The sequence below is a fragment of the Lactuca sativa genome, chromosome 8 (genome assembly GCF_002870075.4).
Source record: "Lactuca sativa cultivar Salinas chromosome 8, Lsat_Salinas_v11, whole genome shotgun sequence".
In the NCBI taxonomy this organism is placed as follows: Eukaryota; Viridiplantae; Streptophyta; class Magnoliopsida; order Asterales; family Asteraceae; genus Lactuca; species Lactuca sativa.
The window spans coordinates 25,219,566-25,224,796 of NC_056630.2; the positions used below are offsets into that span (position 1 = coordinate 25,219,566).

Here is a 5,231-nt window from a genome sequence, read left to right on the forward strand (position 1 = left end):
GCTTAAGTCATAAAGTCCTAATCTTGGGACCAAAAAGGTCCATAAACTTGTACTAAGGAGATCTAAGAGGTTAATCATCAAGCTCAAGACTTTTTACCTTGCAGAGGTCCGAAATGAAGCACTTATCCCAGATCTACAAGCTCTAGCTTCAAAGGTTCCTCCTTACCAACCTTCTTCTCTTTGCTTCCAATCTTCAATCCACCAAAATGGGTTCTCCAAGTGTTTGACCAAATGCTTGAAAGAGCAATATCACATAGATCATACCTTGTAGCATCACTTGATGTACACAAGACCAAGTGAACGTACAAGAGATCAATATTTGTTTTCTCACATGGTTTCAGGTGAAACCAATAGGAGCAGGATTAAGTATTAGAGTTACAGTTGCCTATCATGTTGATGATTCCTTAACCAAAGTTAGAGAAATTATGCGAGAGGTGCTTGTCATCTTTTACACCATGGTTTCTCCTTCATTGCTCTTTACTTTAACACTTAATCCCTTAAGTTTATTGATATGATTTTATTTCTTAAACTTGTAAGGGGATTGATGATAAGGTTATAGTTGTAATTTTTCTTGGAGGAGGAAAAGAGTTTACATCAGTTGTTCTTGATGGTGGTTCTAATTCTGATCAGCAACCAGTCGTGTTTTTCTGCCAACTGAGGTAAGTAACATCTAAACACATGATATTTTAGATGTTATTCTTTGATTTATAATATGATATCTACATATCCATGATTATGTTTTTCGTTGCATTATTAATCAGGTGGAACTTCAAACTAGCAACAGTGGTGACATAAGTGAGAATGATGCAATATTTAATTACAGGAGGAAGTATCTTCCCACTCAGCAGGTATGTACTGTTAATACTAATTTCTTTTAACTATATGTCTTATTGTTTCTACAAAAGGGTTGAATTTTTTTGTTAGAAAATGTCATTTGGTTTGTTTCCAGTATTTCTTTCTCAATTTTTTTAGGTTCTGTGAGGATTTAAAGGCAATGTATTCTGATCAACAGAATGTGCACATTATGTGTTTGTTAAAACTTCTAAACCAAATTTTAAGCTTCATTAGACCACTTAACCTCAAATCGAAGCCAAGTTCATAATCTTTATACGTTTATGAATTTTAATATTTGAATTCTATATGTTTTCATTTAAGGTTCGCCATCTTGATACATCTGAAAAGAGTGAACTCCACAAGCTTCAACAATTGAAAGATGAACAATGTTAGATTTATGAATTTATATATTAACCTGGAACTGGGATGACGGATTTTTCATTTTTTATTTTTATAATTTATACAGGAGAGTTATCTAGCAGGGATGAGAAGATAAATAAAGCACTAAAACAGGCTACAGAAAAGGAGATATCTCAGAGTGCTGATGTCATCTGTTGCACATGTGTTGGTTCAGGGGACCCACAGTTGGCAAATTTTAGATTCCGCCAGGTTTATTTTTTATAAATTGAACCAAAACAAGTTAAATTTTAAAAAAAATATATAAAATTTCACAATGTAAATGAACTATATCATATGTAGGTGCTTATTGATGAATCTACTCAATCCACAGATTCCGAGTGTCTTATACCTCCTGTTCTTGGGGCAAAACAGGTATATTATATATAGCTACAAAATTTATATAACTTCTACAATGAAGCTCTTTAACAAATATATCATGTTTAGACCTAAGTCAATTTGTTTCACTTAAAACATTCTCAATTTTATGATATCTCATGTTTAATTTTTATTTTTTTTTTATATATCTGAGGTTTGATTTTTGGTGATAGTGAAAATAAAATCCAAAATCTATAATCGGCTGCAAAATAAATCCAGTAAAAAAGGTAACATAGATGCATAAATTTGAGGTTTCAAACTATGGGTGCCTAAGATCTGGTTTTGTGTTTATAATATATATGATGCTTTTATCTGTTTTGGCTCTGACTTCTCCTGTATTTCAACTGATTTTATAGCAAAAGGTCTTTTAGAGGTTCATACAGAGGATAGGGAAAGAGGTTTTGCTCTGATTTGGTATATCATTTGGTTATCTTCAGTTTACAAATAAGTTATATCTTTAGATTGTTTATTTTGCACAAACGCTAGAGAACAAGAATGGTGAAAAGATAGAACAGAGTCTGAATACTACTGTTAAAAAAGTTAACCAACATGATCCTTCAGTAACTGTAGCTGAACATGAAAAAATATTGTTTTCTGTTTTTTTCGTTACTCCAAAAACTAGGAGCTGATGATAGGCCAGAGGTAATATATATATATATATATATATATATATATATATATATATATATATATATATATAGAGAGAGAGAGAGAGAGAGAGAGAGAGAGAGAGATTTTAGACATCCATATTTGCCTGATATTAATTAAATGATATCATTGAATAGAAATCATTAGAGCATCCCCAATGGCAGTTTATTACTTTGCTTTTTGTGTTGAAAAAAGTTAACCATTGCAAGAGCCTTTTTTGGCTCACTTATCTTTTATTTTTATTTTTCAATTTGTTAATTAGTTTATAAGTTTTAAGATCATTTTGAAAAAAATAAATACTTTATTTAAAAAAAAATGCAATATATATATATATATATATATATATATATATATATATATATATATATATATATCTATATGAACAATATTAAAAAAATAAAAATCAATTTAAATTAATACTAATAGTATATTTATTTTAATTTTCTTTCTCTACGATAAGGAAATTATATGTTAATTAAGTTTTATTTGTTTGAAATTTATATTAATGTAATAAGAAAATTATATGACCTGTTTAGTTATTTTATATTGATTTATATAAAAAGGAATAAAGTGATATAATTTAAAATTGGTGGGGCCCATAAATAAGTTGAGGAAAGGCTATTGTTATGGTGGAGATATGTTAAGGTTTTTGGGTTATTCCTTTAGTTATCTGGGATATCCTTTATATATGATAAAATATTTTCTTTGGTGGTGTAGAATCTTAAAGTATGCAATATCGTTTATCATTTATACATTTGTATATAAAATGCTTATGTTCATATATATGCAATGTCTATATCTATGTATATATATATGGAAGCTATTATTTACATGTAAGTATCTGTGAGAACATTTTTCAAAACCTTAGGGTGCCGGTAAAATGTACCAATATTTTGATTTTGTCATATTTTTTAGTTAACGCTTATAACAAGGTTATTTTTTCATATAAATTCAAATGACCATTTTACCATTACAAATTTAATTTTATCATTAGGAACTCTCAGAGTTTGAAATTTAAACTTTTAGTGCAGAGACTTTGATTTATCGAAAGAGATTGGTAAACGAGTTAATTGACTTTTGTAACGCCCCAAAAATACCGGCTAAAAAATTCATTTTTAAATTAGGCTAATACGTAAAAACATCATTACAAAACATTCATAATAATACTCCATGTTTGAAAACCGGTAATAACATAGTAATATTTCAGAGTACATCCCAGAAAATCCATAGTGTGGAAAACAAGAGTGTGTATGATATGCCGCTACCGCGCCGGCTCATTTCCCTTAGCTGAAGAGGTACCTGAAACCCAAACTGAAAACTGTAAGCACGAAGCTTAGTGAGTTCCCCCACTGTACCACATACCATATAATCACATAACATACATAAATTGTCAGGCATATCTGGGTGCCCGACCTACCCCTTCGGTCCTCTCGACCGGACACTGCCTAGCATATATGGGTGCTGGCTTCCCCTTCGGTCCTCTTGACCGGATACTGCCTAGCATATCTGGGTGCTGGCCTCCCCTTCGATGTGACATCCCCATTTTCACGGCCAGAAAAGACCGATTTTACTTATGCTTTGTTTTATAAAATCAGAGTAATCTTTTAAAGATACGGTTGCGGAATTTGTTCCCAAAACAAGATATGATAATAACTTATCAAATCATTTCTCAAAAAGAATGTATTTTCATTCAATAATAAAACCTCGGGGTGTCATGTTCCGATACAGACATATAAGCATAAGCAGAACATACATTTAATTACACAGTTGATTTATATCTCCTTTAAATCTCTCTGTGAAATATGTCTTCGTATTTAATACCTGTGATACAAAGAAAACTGAGTGGGTCAGACTTGGGAGCCTGGTGAGCATATAGGGTTTTCATCCCACAATGTTATATCATATAAATATATATATAGAACATCCAAAATTATATAATTTCACCATATAAAAGCAACTCTTATCCCACCCCATCGATCCTCACAACGACACGATCTAAACTCTCGTATCTAAACTTTTCCTCTTTATCTGATCCCTACTCACGGATCTAAACTAATCTCTCCACCTGATCCATACTCTCGGACCTAAAACTAACCTCTTGGTCTAATCCATACTCCCGGATCTAAACTAATCTCTTGGTCGGATCCATACTCCCGGATCTAAAACTGTGCCCAATCCATACTCCCGGACTAGGGACAATTAACTATGTCTTAATCCATACTCCCGGATTAATAACAAGTTTACCTATTGGTCTGATCCATACTCCCGGATCTAAAATTGTGCCCAATCCATACTCCCGGACTAGGGACAATTAACTATGTCTTAATCCATACTCCCGGATTAATAACAAGTTTACCTATTGGTCTGATCCATACTCCCGGATCTAAAACTGTGCCCAATCCATACTCCCGGACTAGGGACAATTAACTATGTCTTAATCCATACTCTCGGATTAATAACAAGTTTGCCTATTGGTCTGATCCATACTCCCGGATCTAAAACTGTGCCCAATCCATACTCCTGGACTAGGGACAATTAACTATGTCTTAATCCATACTCCCGGATTAATAACAAGTTTACCTATTGGTCTGATCCATACTCCCGGATCTAAAACTATGCCCAATCCATACTCCCGGACTAGGGACAATTAACTATGTCTTAATCCATACTCCCGGATTAATAACAAGTTTACCTATTGGTCTGATCCATACTCCCGGATCTAAAACTGTGCCCAATCCATACTCCCGGACTGGGGACATTTAACTATACCTTAATCCTGATCTGATCCATACTCCCGGATCTATAATTGTGCCCAATCCATACTCCCGGACTAGGGACAATTAACTTAGTCTTAATCCATACTCCCGGACTAATAGCAAGTTTATCTCTTTACCTGATCCATACTCACGGATCTAAACTAACCTCTTAATCTGATCCCTACTCACGGATCTAAACTGACCTCTCGATCTGATCCC

General features: G+C 33.0%; 1 long non-coding RNA gene across 1 annotated transcript; it reads left to right on the forward strand.

The window, feature by feature from the left end:
- The first annotated feature begins 535 nt into the window (after positions 1–535).
- Positions 536–2,071, forward strand: LOC122195714 (uncharacterized). Its single transcript, XR_006186277.2, has 4 exons — positions 536–659; positions 762–848; positions 1,301–1,443; positions 1,534–2,071. It is a non-coding gene; the product is annotated as an uncharacterized LOC122195714 (long non-coding RNA).
- The last annotated feature ends 3,160 nt before the right edge of the window (positions 2,072–5,231 follow it).